General features: G+C 47.8%; 1 protein-coding gene across 2 annotated transcripts in view; it reads left to right on the top strand.

The window, feature by feature from the left end:
- LOC100123674 overlaps nt 1–18,668 on the top strand; it is a 248,220-nt gene that overhangs the window by 18,054 nt on the left and 211,498 nt on the right. The window lies entirely within an intron of this gene.

Genomic DNA, 18,668 nt, shown 5'->3' with positions numbered 1-18,668 from the left:
TAGTCCACCAAATTTTATTAAAATCTGCCTTTTGAATCAAAACCAAGATAACTCTCTTATAGAGACAACTGTAGACCCACACCTCACAAATGGGTCAGAAAAGCAAGATATACACGACGACGAAAAAAAAAACATCCCTCGCACATACTATACACACTCGGCTCTGATAACGAGTATGGAGCTTTCGTTCTTCTCGGTGCAGGAATTATACATAACGAGTCGTCGCGTATAGTCGCGCCACCGCAAGATCTAACGAGGGCCGCGAGGAAAAATTTTCACGTAGCGAAACTTTCTTGCGCCTCCCTCATTCTTTCAACTTGTGCATGATTATAAGATTACGCGGGATTGAACTTTGGCGAGTTGCTGCTGCTGCTGCTGCTGATGCACTTTTCGCGAGAGTCTCGGTGAGAGAGAAGAGAAGAAAAAAAGGAGAAGAGAGAAAAAAAGATGTAATCACGATAGCTCGTTACGGAGACGCGAGCAAAGAGAGTCGTCTCTGCGGCTTTTTATTCTTATATTTCGCTTCCTCCTAGAAAAAGCTTTGGAATAGTAAAATTTCAGTTTCGTAAAAATTAAAAAAAATACGTTCTGGTAAGTGTTACAATAATAATTCACTGTTCAGCAGAAAAACGTTCTACTTAATTTTGTGTATTTTTCCGTCCACTTCAAGCCTGTGTAGGTTAGATCAACGAAAAAACGGGCAAAGGTACCGAGAATGCCCAATGAGTGAACCCCAAGAAACTCGTGTATATTATACTATACACTTGCAAGCACTATTACAAGCACTTGACAGCGGTTTTTTTTTCTCGACTAATGCGGAGCAGAAATAATTATTTTGCTTGAATCGTCAATTACGTTTTCTCATTTGTAATAAAGCTGTGTCATACGTTGAAGCCAAATTCCACCCGCTTGATAAAGATATTACACGCGCATCACAAAGATAAGGACCGAAATCAATTGTATCCGCTCTCCCAGCACTGCACACGCTGCAGGAGAGTAAACAAAAATCGAGTGCACAGCGCGATGGAGCAATAAAATCTCTCGCCAATCAAGAGTCGGCCAATCGACATTCAAATGATCCTCTCTCTCTTCCCCTCTGCGGACTGTGCGTGTGGTGGCCATTACGCGGCACATCACGACGTGTATACGCCGTATGGCCATAAAAATTTTCCAAATTGAACGAGCGGCCGAGTTGCGCGCACACACACACACACACACACACTCTTTCCCGTCTTTTTTATGGATCGCCATTACGCACTCGAGGCGTGTCTGGCATATAATGAAATCACGCTCGTAACCCTAAGTTACCCTGTACATCAACCTCCCGCGCTTTAATGAAGGCGATTCCATTGGACCTACGTTATGCCGCATACGTGCGCCATATTGATTCGCTCGTCGTGCGTGTATAGGTGCGTATTGCCAGCAAGAGAGAGAGATACGTAACGGATAATCGTAGGCTCTACGCTCCGAGAGAGTGTCGTTATCGCCGACGGTAAATTTCTCGCGTCGCTATGGGGTGGGCGGATATGTGTGTCGAGCGAAAAGTCAGCTGCGAGATGATGCTGTGCCGCTAAGGAAGAAAAGGGAGGCCAGTAACTAAAATTAGTCGGTTGTTGCGCGCACACACGAACCGGTCGTATTCCCGATCCCTCTCGAAAAAATAACAGGTCGATCCAAGGCCGAAAGCCGAATCAAAGCGACGAGCCGACAATAAAGAAAAAGCGCGCTAAAAAGTGCTCGCGCGAGAGAGAGAGAGAGAGAGAGAGTTATGCAAATAATGACACTGAACGCTGGCGCTCGCGAGCGGGCGGGGAAGATAGAAATAGCTCGTTTAAATTCACCCCATCGCAACGCAGAGCGAGAGCTGGTCCCGTTGGGGCCCCGAAGCTTCTTCCTTCGTCGTCCCGGAGCTAACCCAATTTCGCGCGTGAGATAAATGCCGCGAGAGAGAGAGAGTCGGTCCGGAGATTTTTGAATTATATCATACTGTGCTAGAGAGGGTGAGAGTCGGGCTCGTTTTATTAGCATAAATAATGGCCGCGCGCGCGCGCGACGCACGTGAGTGTACTGTTTATAAGGTGTGCGTGTGTATGGATATGTGTGGCACGCAGTTATGTGCGAGGGGGATTTGCGTGGGTTATGATGGCGGATCGTTGGGACTTGGAAGATGCTTAGTTTGCCGAAGTATCCGGTCGTAAAGAGTGAAAAAGTAGGGTAAGAATACGCCGATATGGCGTGCGGAGTTGAAGCTTTTGCAGATATTGGCGTATTCTGATAAATAGTATAATAGCCAGTTAGAGAAAAATAAAAGTATGCTTGTCGTTTATGTTCCAGGTGAGTGTGCTATTGTGTGCTTTTGACGAGTTTGGTGAGTACAGTATTGGAACACCACAATAAATGATTCTTCACCTCCAAAATTCATTATCCAAGCAAAAAACCTATCTCAACGCAAAAGCTTCGCCCCCGCGATTTCCGGTTCGCGCAGCTATCATCGCCGCGTCCTTGTGTGTACACAAATTGCCGTGTATTCGTTCGCGTCGTATACTCGGAGCAAAGCGAGAGGAGCGAGAGAGATAACGGAGAAGAAGTGGCGCACGAGAGGAGCTTTAAGAACAGCCCGGCTGAAAAGAATGGGCGGTCCTTTTATGCGTGGATATAGTTATACGGAAGAGAGAGAGAGAGAGAGAGAGAGAGAGCCGGAGCGCTGTAAGTACATGCAAGGAGCGAGTGGATGGCTCTAGCGTAGAAAAGAGAGGGAGAGTGCATTTAATTTGCTTAACGAGCCTCGTTCCTCTTCAGCGCTTTTATCTAACGAGTGAAACGATTTTATAAAGAGTTTCCGCCCCGCGGATTTATTTCGAGAGGATCTTCTCTCCCGCCCGCGAGAGTGTATACGTGTATTCGTTCGCGCGTGTATAGTATAGTGGAAAAACGGCGCAAAAAAGCGCGAAGCAGTAGCTTTTTGCGGCGCTGCTGCTGCTGCCCCTAATACTCTTTGCAGCTGCTCTGTTACTTTGGAGGTGTATAGTTGCGAGGGTTTCGAGCTGTTTTAGTCTATTTATTCTATGCATACATTATTGACAACAATGCATCAAATGCAAGTGGTTAGAACAGGAAGCCTCGATCGATTTTCCGCTAAAAATTCTCTCAGTCTACATTCGAAGAGGAAAAAAAATCGATTGTCAACTCGGCAATCCTCTTTACAGCTCCATGCATCCCTCGGAGCTCGTCTGCGTGTCGCGTCCGATAAAAGTAGCAGCTGACTTAGCCGCGTTTCGCCAAGAAAAGAGGATACATACAAGACGGCGGACTTGGGCTTCATACACACACACACACACGCGAAGACTAGGAGCCAAGTCTTTCGGAAAAGCGAGCGAATGCTGTCTGCTTGTAAGCTTCCAGGGGGGTAAGCTCCAAGAGTGGACGTTAATTGGACCGTCCTGACAACTTTTCATTCATCCCGTAACAAGCTACATCCGTCTTTATCCGTATTACTGTGCTACTCGCTCTCTATTTCTTTTCTCGAGCTCGTCGCGCGCAGCCTTCGATTTTCTCCTCCTCCTCCTCCGCTTTCACGCTTTATATGCCTCCTTTATTATTTATACAAAAAGGGTAAATATTTTTCGCTGCCAATAATTCCAGTATCGACATTCGACGAGATGGTTTTTGCCATTCGCATAGCACGTCAAAAACAACAATGCGAGTCTGTTCCATACAACATACACATAACGTCGTTTCATTGTCCGATTACAATATTGTTTGTTCCGATGGCTATCCTAAAGCCAGCTGATCAATCGTATGTAACATACCACGTATACGGTCCATCACGGCATGACGGCTCGTATACGTATTCCGCATCACACGCCCCTCACCGGATCCGACCAATCAGCAATTATATACCCAAAGCAACGATGATACAACGATCACCTGTCTTCCACACACGCGAGATATTTTCCTCCCCCTTCAATCTTCCCCCGTAGCGTCGAACGTACAGGCCGCAGAGAAAGAGCAAATTCGATCGAGGAAGCCTATTACCATACTGCGATGCAAGCTCAAAAGCGTTATAGCTCCTCTCTTTCTCCGCTGAAAAAGAAAGCCCGAGCGTAAAAAGATGCAGAGCGTGCGCGCTGCACACACAACACAGAGAAAAGCAGCCCGCGTGAAGCCACCACAACAGAAGAGGGGGTGGGGGTGACGTCGGTCGAGCAAAGCCTGACAAAGGATTAAGAGCGGCGCTAGAGTGTGAGAGAGAGAGAGAGAGAGAGAGAGAGAGAGAGAGAGAGAGAGAGAGAGAGAGCGAGGGAGATAAATGGAGAAAAAGAGCGCGAGAGGCAAAAAGGGGTTGGAGGCAGGCGCGCGAACGCTGGATTGACGTGGGGGGAGGGAAAAATAATGCGAAAAAATGGAGGGAAGGGGTACAGCGCAGCCACTCGCGGATATCTCGAGACAACGCAATTCCGCGGGCTGTCTGTCGGGGCTCTTCTCTCTCTCTCTCTCTCTCTCTCTCTCTCTCTCTCTCACTCTCGATATATAAGTTACATTTTCTTATGACATCCCGCGCCAGTTCGGATACGTATCGAGTTATGTCCGTGTGTGTGTGTTTCATTCGGCATCGCTCACTCCTCGATAAGTTTTCATCTCGAAAGCGTCACTCACTCGACTTGGATCTGGCGTTCGTGTTTGTGTGTGTGTGTGACGAGAGGAACTGCGGAATTTTTATGGCGAATGACACTCGTTGAGGTCCTGATGGATGGTAGAGAGATGCTTCTCAACGGTTCTACGTCGAATGTGAATTTTTCGAGCTGAGATGGTTTGGATGATATTTTGTAGGTTTTTTTTTAGCGAATGTTGCTCTAGTGCCCGTCGAACGACGATAAGTGGCGCATAGGGCCGTTTTCGTTTCCATTATCGCAACTTGCGCGTGGCGTGTATAAATATAGGTGTGAGTCACCTATGCCGAAACTGCCTTTTATAGCACAGTGTGACTAAAATCCGCTGTTAAGTCACGCCTATCTGTGACTAAAGTAGTCCTTTTTTGCACCATGTTTATCACACTCGCTACGCTCGTGCGCTAACCTCACGGTGCAAATAAGGATTACTTTAGTCGCGAATAGGCGAGACTTGCGGATTTTAGCAGGCTGTGCTATAAAATTTTATACGATACTCTTGACTTAAATGGTTCAGTTTTACACGGCGCTTAGCGCCCTCGCTACGCTCGGGTGCTAACTGCGCTGTGCACAAAAGAACCATTTAAGTCACACGTATCGTTATGTACTATTTCAGGCTTTCTTGCGAGCTGATCATGCTATTATTGTTGACTTTACCGTGGGTTGCTTCTCACTTGGTTTTTCAACGTCAAGCTTGAAGAAAACCTATTAGGTCGCGTCCTGTGTACTCGTATACCTAATATTCTGCAAGTCGTGGAAAGGCATCTTCGACCTTAACCTTTTTTTAATATTTCTTTTAACCTTCAACAATCGTCTCATCGATTTGTTAATGATATTTTAAATCTCCCGCCAACATTCAGCATATACCTACCACACCCAATCCTGCGGCGCAACGTGTTCCTCCATCTATCGCGCCTTTGGACTTACCCTCCCCGCAAAAAACTCATCTCCCATCCGGTTCGACAGTTGCGCAATATATCTCAGAAAACAAGGCAGACGCGCTTTCGCAAATCCATCCGTTCCCTCTCTCTCTCTCTCTCTCTCTCTCTCTCTCTCTCTCTCTCTCTCTCTCTCTCGAGTCTCTCGCGATAATAAATCGAAAAGTCTGGCCCGGCAACGTATCCCGCACACGTATACACGTCACGCTACTATGCTGCTGTCTCCCTCTCTCTCTCTCTCTGCTGGCGCTGCTGTCGGCTGACGCTGCAGTTGATTTTACTACTGGGACGAGGCGCAAAACTACGATGATGCACGTCCGCGGAAGCGATCCGTCTATCAAGGAGGATTCGCCCCTACCCCTACCCGGCTGACACTGCACAGCCACGATGACGAACTGCCCCGTTCCAAGATTGCGATTGACTTTCTTATCGCGTTTTTTCTCTTCGTTTCGTACTCGTTGGCTCGACTCTCGAATTTCCGGTTGTTTAGAGTAGTCGCGCACGTATAAAGCCGGTGAATGAACTTTGTGTGTATAAGGGGGGGGGGGCTGGGTTTGTTGAATAAATCACTTTTGGGGGGGGGTGGTAGCCGCTGCGGGGGGAGAAATTTATAATTTTACGGCTCTGGTCAGGGCGTCGTTACCACTGCTGGTGTATAAGCTTTATGAATCATAAAACGCATTTTACGCATCGACGAATGAATAATCCATCTCGGAATATGACGATAAGCTGCGGGGGCCATACAGCGCTCGGATAATAGTTTATTGCTAGAAATTTATATTACCCTGCGCTCCTCGTTTATTGAAAACGAATAATCCTGTCGCTAAAAGCTCGTCGATGGGTTTTCGAGAAAAGTATAACCAAAGTTGTTGATGCTTGTCCCTCCCGTGTACACGTATGTGCGTATATAATCCCGAGAACGTAATTCCGAGTGGACGAGGACAATAAACGCAAGCTCGACAATGGGCGACCAAGACGCGCAGCCATTCATCGACGGCTTCATTATGCCCGAGAGAGAGAGAGAGAGAGAGAGAGAGAGAGAGAGAAAAAGCGAAGCACTTACAATAGAGCCATCACATTAGCAGATTACCGGGACCGTATGGACTCAATCCGTTCGCTCTCGGTTAGTAGTGGTGGTGGAAAGCGACGACAGGAGGAATCGCAGGCGATCGCTCAATCCTCCCGCGATTTCTCTCGACGCTCTCGATGATGGGAGACTCGAGAGGGCATTAGTCGCGCGAGCAGATTTTCCACTTCGATATCTCGTGCTTTTTTTCTGCACCATCTCTCGTTATGCATTCGAGGTGGCTGTAATTGATGAGGGGCCGTTAGCGCTAGCGACGTGTAATCGATACGTCTGACCGGATACTGTTTGCACTACTTACACCAAGAATCAGTCGCTGGACAAAAGAGAAAAAATTTCTGCAAAGTGTCCAGAAGTAGGGGTCCCCTCTCTCCTCATTGATTACGCTCGCGAGAGAGAAAAATCCCAAGAAAGAACGCGTCCAGCTCTCCGACATCCATCTATATATACGCGGAGCAATCGAATCGTCGTCGCGATGGACGTTCTCCACCCCCATCCTACCCCATAAATCACATCGAGCGACGCGCGCTATAAAAATCCGACTCTCGCTCCTGTAGATACGTACACTCGGCCCCGTCCGACGCTGGCAATCCATTTCAGCCGTGAGAGAACAGTTGAGGGGGAAGGGGTTGTATGGGGCTGTGTATATACATATAGACGGATATTCCAAGTCGCTGCAGTTATGAAAGCGGAAGAAAATGACGATTCATTAGAGTGTCCGGCGTTTTATTATATGCCGAGAAGAGAAGGCCTTGATTTAGCGGAGAGCATTGTGCTCATTGTCCGCGACGACCCTCGACTATTGTCCTCGCGCGATTCGCTTCGCGCAATTATACTGTGCGGGGATTCGTATATAGTACAGAGAGAGAGAGAGAGAGAGAGAGAGAGATGCTTCGTACGGGGCTTTAAAATATCAAGCTTTTTCACGCACGTATCGAGAATAAATCGATCCTAAAACTGCGCTGCAACGCATTCACAGGGGCCGAGCTCTCGCATATCCAAATCTACGATCTCTCTCTCACTGCCCATACGCACAGGCATCAGCAATGAGGATAAAAGCTCGCAGATACGCCGCTCCGATAGGCAGCGAATGCATAATACCGGCCGCTCGCTCGCGAGACTCGCGATAAATAGTAGGAGAAAGGGAGAGGAATCGCGACGTGACGTATGCGATAGGCCGCTGCATGTGTATACTAGTTGCGCGCCGTATTATGCTTTCGCCCGCATATCTGGCCAATGAGGGAGAGAGAGAGAGAGAGAGAGAGAGAGAGGAATTAATTGTTGCAGCGATATTAAGGGGTGGGGTGGGGTGGGAAGGGACATGTGGGAGACACAAAAGGTAAATGCGTGCCGGCGGCGCGCGGTGTTGTACGTTTGGCTTTGCGAAATTAATTGTTTCACGGGCCGACTGACTGGCTGAGCTTGAGAAGATGGAGTATCGAATTCGGCGCTCGGTTTTGATGAATCGAAGGCTTTTGTTCTCGGAATTGGGAAATTTTTTAGGGATTTTCTGAAAATACTTCACAACTTCCTTCTGATATTTTCTACAAAAATTAAACTGAAATCACTCGTTCGCCTCGATTCAATTTACACGACGTTCCATCCAACAGCGCTGTCTGATGGTAATTGCTCTAATGGCACTACGTTTGGATTATTCTCCAATCGGATCTCTCTCGGGTCAAGCCCGACTCAAAACACTCGTTTATTTTTCTCGCCTAAGCCCTTTAATGAACGCATCGACTTCTCTTATTCTCCAAGCACTAATCGCACCCATAACGAAACAAAATCGCTCCCAACAACAGTTCCCCAGCCAGGCATATAAAATAGATTCTCGAAATCCCGAGCCAGCGCGCGTGTGTCACTCAGCCCCTTGCGCTCGTCACACTGCTGCAGCGTCGAACGGTTCTCGTCGTCGTCGTCGTCGTCGTCGTATCCAGAGGCGTCGGAACGTGCCGTCGTCCGATTGTGCTAATATGCGATAGCCCATCCGTCGTCAGATTAACGGACGCCCGCTACTGCTCGCGCGCGAGAGAACTGTGGCCGTGAGAAATGGGTCGTCGTCTTAGTTCCGCTAGCTGCACCTACACACACGTATACGGACACGTATAACGTGAACGTATAGTATAGGAGTCTGTACGCGTCATCAGGGGGCGTCGGAGCGTGGTATAGCCTGGGGGGAGTTCGCGGGTGGGAGAGAGAGAGAGAGAGGAGATTCGCACGGATTCCGAAGCTCGTTCGGCTCGCGAACTATACACATACACACACACACACATACGAGCAAACTCTACTATCCGTATCGCAGATATGAAATCGCGTTCGGGCAGCGCTTGTATTTGCGGTGGTAAAGCGTAAACAATTACAGAAGAGGGGGGGGGAGGGATATCTCGGCGCATAGTTTTATTGGGTGTTTACGCAGCGGCCGATGAATCTAACTATTTGATATTTCCCCGAGTTTTCGTATAGTGCTTTCGACGGTAATGCGATGTATCGATTTGTCGCTTTTTTGACAAATCGAATCGGCGCTATGGACGCGATTAAAATACTCGTTACACATCTGTCACCCAACGAATATAGTATATAACACAAAGCGTAGAGAGCGAGAGGAAGGGAAGGAACGACGTTATATATACGGAAAATAAGTGGCCCGCGCGTCGCGCGAGATGCCGATAAAAAGATAGCCGTTGTCACGAACAACGTGTTTCCGTAATAGTCTCTCTTTATCTAGATCTAGCCGGCGCAGCTAAAAAGAGAGAGAGAGAGAGAGAGAGAGAGAGAGAGAGAGAGAGAGAGAGAGAAAGACACAGTCGGAGAAAGAGAAAAAGTACCGCGCGCACGGGTACACAGACAAAAGGTGAGGTGTACAATATAGATATAGGGGCAGGAGGAGGGGGAAGAAGAAGATAACGACGGGGAGCGTTTGTGTTTAATGGATAGTTAAGTACAGGTTTCCTACGTGGGACGAATGTTCCGCGGGCCGCATACGTCTGAGCCGTGGAGGGGGTGTAAACCCCCCGCCGTGTATATGTGTGTGTGTGTGTGTACTCGGCGGGAAAACAGCGGAGAAAAATAAGCGGAGGAAAACGGAAATATGCGCGAGCCCAGAGGGAAAGAAAAATAGGCGGCGACGGAATGGGAATACGGAATACGGAGGAGCTTCCTCCTCCTCCGGTGAGGGTGTGTTTCTGTGTTTGCGCGTCTGCTCTCTACGCTGTGGTCTTGATTTTTAGGTTAGGCTTGTGTGTGTGTGTGTGTGTGTGTGTGCGAAAAGTTGAAAACAAAGTGTCGTATAGATACCGACAATTACCAAGAGGTAGGGCTAGTCGCGGTGTATACAGTCAACCTGTGCCTACGCTTACACACACGTGTATAATACGGTATATACGAGCGGCTCTTTCATTTCCTCCGCGCGCGGGCTCATAACCCTATACGTATAGTAGTCTCTCGCAGTCCATTTTACGGCCCCGCCGCTCGCTCTCGCGACTTTAGATTACACGGACGAGATAAGCCCACGGCGCGAGTAGCCGTCGTCCTCTCACGGGGTTTTATGGACACACGTGTGCAAGCTGAGGGGGAGAATAGTCGGCTCTTTTTCCGGCGAAGGTCGAGTCGATGCTTTCGATTTCCGACGGGGAAAGGAGCGATGAATGGCATTAGGGGTGTATGGTACTGTGTTGGAAATTTTCGACGAGTGTTGTATAGCGAGGAGTTTTAGGTTGGTATTAGGTTATACCTAGTTTTGAACTTTGAGGAAAATGCAGTGTGATCAGGGTTAGGTATAGCGGTGTGCCGCCTATGCCGAAACTGCCTTGTTCGGCCTACTTGAGCCACTCACGCTATATTTACGAGTATTTTACTTATTTACTTGTCATTTGACACCTTTTTATGTAATGCAGCCATCTTCAAACTAGATCACACACAGAATTTTCTACCGCTTACACACATAACAACAGCACATCCCTTCGGGTGTCAAGCTTATAATAGCACTAGTCCCCGAGCGGACGTTGTTCGCTTTCTAAAATTCATATTTCCCGCGATTTTAAAATGCATAAGTTCTCGTGCGCCGCCGAGCGATAAGAAGAGCTCGCGCACCGTCGCGGCAACGTTTTCGGAGGCAAAAATGTACAGCGCTGCGCCGTCGCCTACGGGCATGTATCCTCGTTTGTTTACTTTTTTTTCACGGCGAAGCTTGCGGATGTGCTCTATGGCTATTATAAAGTGCGCTTTGGTCGGGGCCGAGCTTTATCTTTCGGACGAGAGGAAATAAAGCCGCGATTTGTTTCTTTCTATAGCTTTTTTCGCGATGTTGCCGCTGCAGAGAATTAAATCGTATATACGTATACCAACATTGCGATCGTTGATGCGAATCAGCCTAAGAAAACTCCGTCGAGATGTCGCGCAGCAGCTGCGTCGTCATTTCGCATTAATACGTCATCTGGGAAAAAGGAGAGCTACTTCTCTCGATGTGCACACACACAGCGGCGCGCGAGATTCGAATTTCGAGGCGGGTGTCAAATTATTTTCGCGTCGGCAATTTGCGGCCCCCTTTCAAGCTCCTCACTGTGTATACCTACTTTTCATCTCTCTCTCTCTCTCTCTCTCTCCTTCTTCCGCGTCCTTTTTCGCATCAGCGCGTCGCTGCCCCTATATATATTCGAGCAATTTTCTCTCGTCTTCATTTATACGCCTATAGCTGTGTGTATGCGCTTGCATTGAGTATCTCGTCGTCGCGTATCGGAGCTTAAGTTTTTTTTCCTTCTTTACTGGCTTTTACGACGGTCGAGGAGGAGAGGGAGGTTATTCGACTAAAAGGAAATCCAGCGAGAGAGATTTTGATCGAGGGACTTTTCTCTGCGATTCAATGCGAGTAATAAACGTCGCTTATATACACGCTTTTTTCTCGTCGTACTCGTCCTCGAGCGAAGCCTGATTTTCCAGGTTGTACGGGAAGTTCGATATTTGCAGTTTCCGGTATTCCATTACGGATCGAAGGCCGAATCTCCGTATATTTATCTGTTTACACAACGTCGTGCGCGAGTTTCTTTGAATATTTTCAAAAATAAAAACTTAAGTATATAGTTATAAAGCTTGATTACAAAAGCATCACTCTCACAGGATCGGAATCTCCCCCTCGCGGATCAGAACAAACATATAAATTCCAACCGGCTCTAACGTCCGAATGGAAAAATTATCGGTGTCCTATCTCTCGCTTCGAATCGCGGCGGTGGGGGTTCCTCCTCCCCCTCGAAAACGGAACCGCACGAGGAGCATCCAAACTGCCGCGCGAGAGCTTCATCGCTCTCTCTCTCTCGTGTTTGCGTCGCCGGCGCGGAAAAGACGTGCCGAGATAATCGAAGGGGATACACGTACACACGTACACACACAGAGACACGAAACGACGCTCGTAAAAAGCTTGATCCCCTTATCGCTAACGGCCTTACTTCCGCGTACGGCTGTGTGTATGGATTACCGGTAGCGAAATCCTGAAGCGCGATATCAATAACGCGCGCGAGTTGTTGCGCGTATACGTGTGTGTAAGTGTGCGAAGAGACGTGAGTTTCGAAGGTCTTTGACCCAGGAAGCTTGGGGCTGCAGCCAATGATTTGTTCGGCGGGAAATTAGACGCTGAAGCTGAAGGAGGCAGTAATTGAGGGGTTGAGGGATTAAGATATGTGTGACGTGTTTATGCTGATATGCTTTGCTGTTGATTCTTATGCCTTTGTTGTTGAGCTGATAGTGTGTATGTGGACGTTTAAGTGAAATGCGATACGCTTGATGCGTGAGGACACTTCGCTGGTCTGACCTTACGCTCTGCTGTTCTACTTGACTTTTTATCTTTATTTCAGAACCAGAAACCACATCATTTTTATACAGAGAATTTAATTCTTGATATTTATCGATCCTTTTTTAATGACTTATTTACAAAAAAAATAAAATAAATAAAACTACTATGATCATCAGCACTCAAAGCACCAGCTGACCTCTCTCTCTCGCTGCAAATATACACCTACACACGCACACTTTTCCAAAGCTCACGCGCGCGAGTGCAAATATACTAAAGCCCAAATCCACCTATATATACAATATATACGTATACATCCCGCCGCGCGAACGTCCAATCAAAGTACCTCAAAAAGCAGCAGCGCGTTGCAAAGCTCTTGATTCCCCATCCCCGCGGCGCGTCATCATCATCACCAGCAGCAGCAGCAGCAGCAGCAGCAGCAGCAAAAGCAGCCCCTGAATCCGCCCCTCTGTATTTCAGAGTTCGCCAGCTAACATCCCAGCCTGCGCCCAGCAGTGTATATACGTATAGCTACAGCTAGCGCTGCAGCACACCGCAAATAAAGCGCATTAGTCTCGGATGTACACGCTTTCCGCGTATACGCGCCAAATCGCATTATCGGCTCGGAAAACAGAGGAAAAAAAGAAGAGAGAGAGAGAGAGAGAGAAAGGAATATTATACTCGTGGCACAGCCTCACCTATACATATGGGGTAACAGGTGTTGCCCGAGTGTTTTTACGTAGAGAAGCATGACGAGAGCCAAGACGGAAGTAGACCGAAAGGCGCATTATGCGTCGGCGACCTGTTTTTCTTCCTTCTTTCCTTCTTCTTTTATTTTTAATAAGGGCGCGGAATATACCGCGTGCGCAGGCCTGCTTTTGTTTTAATTAAGTTGAAGCCCTGGAAGAGAGAGAGAGAGAGAGAGAGAGAGAGAGAGCCACACCGCTGCAGGCGAGATTACTCGAAGGCGGGGACGTCGACGCGCGATTATTTAAATTTTTCGAGTTTACGACGGGGCAACCTGCGAGCTTTCGCGAATTTTCGCGCTTATTGTCCCCCCACCCCCCGCCCTCGATATTAAATTCCTCCTCGTGTTTATATAGATTCGTGAATAGTCGTTATTTACAATATATATCCGGTGATCCGGTATGTGATTAAATCATTAGAGCACATCGATTAATTCCATTATAGCCTCGGCGGTCCGTAGGGAATCGACGCGAGGGCTGAAACAAAAATACGCCCTGTATATGGGAAACAACTCGAACGATAAATTATCGCGCGAGAGAGGCTGCGCTCGGGCAAAAGAAAGCTCGCGACGAAGCCGAGTTCGGAGAGGGAAGGAAGAAAACGGCAGCGGAGAATCCGAGAGACACGTGGCGGCGGCTGGCCTCCGTCCAATTTCAAGAGGGAAAGGGAGAAAGACGAACTCTCTCTCTCTCTCTCTCTCTCTCGCTCGCGCTCTTTTCGACTACTGTTTTTCTCTCTTTCGGCTTTGCGAGTGCAGCGCGCGGCTGCCGGGGCCGTGATATATAGAGCCTCTATATTGGGGTCACGAAAAGAAGTTATGCGCTAAGTAAAACGCCGGGTTTTCGGCTTTCTGGCGCTCTCTATACTCTAAGCCCTGCTAAAGGGGACGGCTGCCGCACACACTCGGTATTGCTGTGTGCTCCCTCAGCTGGTTTTTTTTCTCTTTTTGTTTTTGTTTTCTGGGGCTTTCCGAGCTTTTCTCCGTCTCGGCCCAAACTCTCTTCAGCCGCGAGCTTTTACATTCGACTTGGTTTTCCTCGCGGGGAGTGTCTTTAATGAGAAATGCCAAGGTTTTGATTGAATAACATCGTGCATTTTGTGTGTGTTCTCGGTTCGAAGACTCGAAGCAGCTGTTGATTCAATCTTCACTCTCGCGCAAAAGATATCTTCATATCAGCGTTCGGTTCAAAGCTCAGATGTCAACTGACCCATAAATCCAGTGCAATCGTGACTTTACATCATCATCGATTCCCAAAATTTTTCCTCAAAGCTACACTAAAAAAAACTATACATCATACCGCTTCGATTTCGCAAACATCAGAGATACACCTGCAGACGCGAAATCCTCTCTCTCTCGCATCGCGTATACGAACACACGTATGTATCTCGTATATCTTTTTGCCGTATTCTCTCTCTCGCGGGGTATATAGCAAAAAGGGACAGCCGCGCCGCTGAATATTCTTCCGGTGAGCGATTCCGTCCCCTCGACAGCAATATTTATGCGGCGCTGGCTCTGCCACACACGCACGCACACACACACACACAGCGCGCTCTCGTCTCTGTCGCGTCTATATCTGGTCCGCTCGTTAGAATTGCAAATGCCGCGGTCCGGTGATTTCGAAAACGAGTACTCGCCGATAATAGGCCTCTTCCAGCGACGCGACGCTGTATACACTCCTGTCCTCCTCCACCATACCTGTATATACCTAGCCATACCTGGGCGCTGCGTTTCCTCTACGTTGCTGCTGCTTTTGTTTTGCCGCCTGGCGGCGCCGGCGTTTTATGGCTCCATCAAAAATGCCGATTCGTATGAGGCCTTTTTTGCGTTCTAAAGAAAATATCTCTGTTTTTTTACGAGGCCTCGCGCGCGGTGAAATACACTTGCGGCGAGGGGGGCCGATATATATGCGCGGGAATCGGAGAGCGATTGTTTCGTTGCGAAATTCGAGCGTATGCTGCTCGACGTCTATGCGAGAAATATCGGCTTTGTTTGCGTACATAGAATTCGAGGAAGTTGGGATGCGCGCGTATGCGTAGTGTGAGATAACCGGTGAGGTCGAATTGGAAAAACGCTCCGGCATTTCAGGGAAATCTTGGTTAATTAAACACGCGAAGCGGGTAATGAAAAATAGGTTGTACCAGGTCGAACGTCAGGTATCGGATATCGTTGATCAATCGACGTGTGCGCATTGTATCGCTGAAACCCCACATCATCCGCGCGTTGGTTTACCTGACGGTATTACATTGCGAGCGTCGGCTATTGTTTTCGGGAAGAAGGGGAGTAATGATGAATAATAAAATTAGATTGAGAAGTTTTTTTTTATTTTTGATGCCTCTATGTGCCAGTACTTTAACTTTGCGGATTTCTAGTTCAATACAGTGACGCTAGGTGGCTCATGGACATTTTGAAATGGATAAGCTTGAAAAGCCTATGGTTATAATAGTTTTATTCTTCACGTGTGGAGTAGTATTGCAAGGATCAAGCGGAAAGGGGAAGATAAACCTACCATACACACAGGGTAATATTAATAAAATTGAAAAACATCCTCGGACACGCTCTCGCTCGAGTTCTGTTTGTATTATTTTTCACGCTGGCAAACCCAATTGAAACTAAATTCGTGCGCGCGAGAAAGAGAAAAATTACCAATCGCGGCAAATCGAGTTTCGTATATCCCCGTGAGAGAGAGAGAGAGAGAGAGAGAGAGAGAGAGAGAGAGAGAGAGAGAGAGAGAGAGAGAGAGAGAGAGAGAGAGAGAGAGAGAGCGAAATCGAACGCACAAATTTGTCCGACAGAGTCGCGTCGTCCCTTGCAAATTCGATAACGCAATCGCGCGTTTGCTCATTGATTTGTAATACCCTCTTTCTTCTCGCATGTGTATACTATACCTATACACTGCGGACTCGCGCTTTTGTCAACGTCGACCTAGTCGTGTGTGTGTGTGCGGCAGTAGCGGCGAAAATAGAAAAATCGCGAGAGCCAAGGAGAGCAATCTTCTGTTTTCGGTCTCGCGCTGTAGAACCTTGTGCCAATTTCGCCTCTGATGTGTGCATAGAGCGCGAGTCGATTCCACGAAGACCAAAGAGAGACGTATATCTATTATTCATGCGGTGTAGCCGTGGCGCGGACACGTAATTGTGAATATTTTTGCGGCGGTATGCTCGGAAAGTACATGGCGAGCTTCCAATTGTCAATAGCTTCGAGAGCTAACGGACGCGGTAGAAGATGACGATCGAAGGATGTTATATTCGAGACTATATTATGGAGAAAAGACCCGACTTTAGTGCAATGGGAGCATAGTACCGCACGAATCAGTTCTGGACTGGCCTTCGCTTAAACTTTCCGGAGCGACCTTTTGTTTCTGGCCAGCGACGCTAGGTGGCGCATGGACACATTCGCACTTCCCTCATCACAATCTCTTCATGATGGACATATAAGAGCGTGTTAGCTATGCCGGAACTGCCTTGTTGGGTCTGCTCCTTGGACCGCTCATACTATGACTGCATACTGTAGTCCCTTATTATTGATACCAGCGGCAAACTTTGGCTCGAAGTGTTCTTGTATTCGCTGAGCAGCTGTTTGTAAGGTCTTAAATGTTGGAAGTTCATCGACCCAATTAAAAAGTCGACTTTCGCAATATATCGCTGACCCAAAAAAAAACCTGCAGCTATTTCAGATGATGTATACTCAAAATATCATCACACCATCACGCAAATACCTCACCCACGTCCAACCACAATAAAATACTCCAATTTTCCCATATTCCCAACTCACACCTCTCGCAAATAGAACACACACACACAGCCTTTTCGAAAATTTCTACCCATCAAAGGTAGCTCGCGACAAAAAGTCTGCCAAGGCCAACCACAACGACGTCCATTTCACAGCGGCGCAGAAAAAGCTGAAATTGCTCTCTCGCGTTGCACAGGCGCGACTCGTGTGAATATCGCGCGCGAGCACGTCCCTGTGCTCTAAACGGAAATCAATGCGCCGACGATTATCTATTCTCGTATACGCGCGCCTTTGAAATATGTCCACGTGTACGTGTATTTCGCGCACCGGGCTATTACCTCTAGAGCGAGAGAAGAACGTGACTATACGCGCTGCGAGGAGAGGACGACAGGGTATGAGCTGAAAGGTGTGATGCGGGTACGAATTTATCATCTTACGTGTGTCCTTTTTATTTCAAGAAATTCGTCGCTCTTGTATCCCAATAACAAAATCGTCCGACTATTTTCAAGACGTTTCACTAAAAAAAAGCCTACACACAGAGCATCATCAGCTTCACCAATTTTCTGGTCCGATGGCGACTAGCTCTTTCTCTCTCACGAGTTGTCCGAAGGTGTATCGCCCGCGCGCGCAGGTAACGGAGACAAACTGTGCCTGCTTTGCCCCTTCATTACCCCCGGGTAAATACGGCGACCGGTTTTAATTACGGGCCGCGGCGGTGCGGTTCTATATCTCTTCTCGCTTGTTATTTACTCGAGGAGCTGCACGCGTCCCGTAGCGAGTTTCTTAGCTGTGCCGCTGCCACCGTGTGTTGGGGAGAGCTTGGTTAAATAGGGGTCGCGAGAGGAAGAGTCAGGAAACAGCCGAGGACGTCTTCGCTGCGCTGCTTTTTCGTTCTTTGTCTTCTGAGGAGGGGGGGGGGGCTGCGAGAGGGGGTTAGGAGAGAAAGGAACAGCGCGTCGAGAAGAGGAGAGGAAATGAGGATGTCTCCTTTTTGGTTTAAGGGGATGTGCGGCAGACGTGCAGGTAGATTATCGTGGGAGGGATTTTATAAAAGTTTGTTTTGACGTCTGCGTGTGCGGGGGCTGAAAATGCGAAATAGATACCTGTGTACATTTGAAATATTAGCAAACAGATATTGGATATCGACTATTCGCTTTCTTATGTACACTCGACGCTTATATATGGGTTTATCAGAGAGAAGCAAAACGTTCTCTTATTGTTTTCACGTTATCTCCGTATTCGACAAAAAAAAATTTGAAAATTTAATCGCTTCGAATCCCCAACGTCATGTCGCGCAGTGTAGCAGCCCTGACAATTATTAAATCACTCGTCTCGCGATCGACTGGCCGTCTACTCCGGATATACATATTCGGTATATATAAATATCTCTCTCTTCGGCTGAATGACAAATTCATTCAACGCGCGAAATGGGTCTCGGTAAATCAAAGCGTCCCTTTAAACTCTCCGCGAAAGAACTGCAGCGCCAGCGATAATAAATCACCCCCTCGCGATACAATTTAAGAGCTGTGCTATGCTGCAGCGCAAATATTGCATAAATCTTTTTCCATTACACTTCCTCCTCTCGCTCGTCGTTTAAATCGTCGCGCGACACTTTTTCGAAAATCCCGCGCATTTTTCTCTCGCGCGCGTCCCATACCAGCGGCTTGATTAATCGGCGCTTATTAAGCGCACTTCGCTTCTTGTAATTATTCCGTCCGGTTTT

The sequence above is a fragment of the Nasonia vitripennis genome, chromosome 4 (assembly GCF_009193385.2).
Source record: "Nasonia vitripennis strain AsymCx chromosome 4, Nvit_psr_1.1, whole genome shotgun sequence".
NCBI classification, from domain to species: domain Eukaryota; kingdom Metazoa; phylum Arthropoda; class Insecta; order Hymenoptera; family Pteromalidae; genus Nasonia; species Nasonia vitripennis.
The sequence above is the reverse complement of the archived record's forward strand: the minus strand, read 5'-3'. Positions and strand labels throughout refer to the sequence as shown.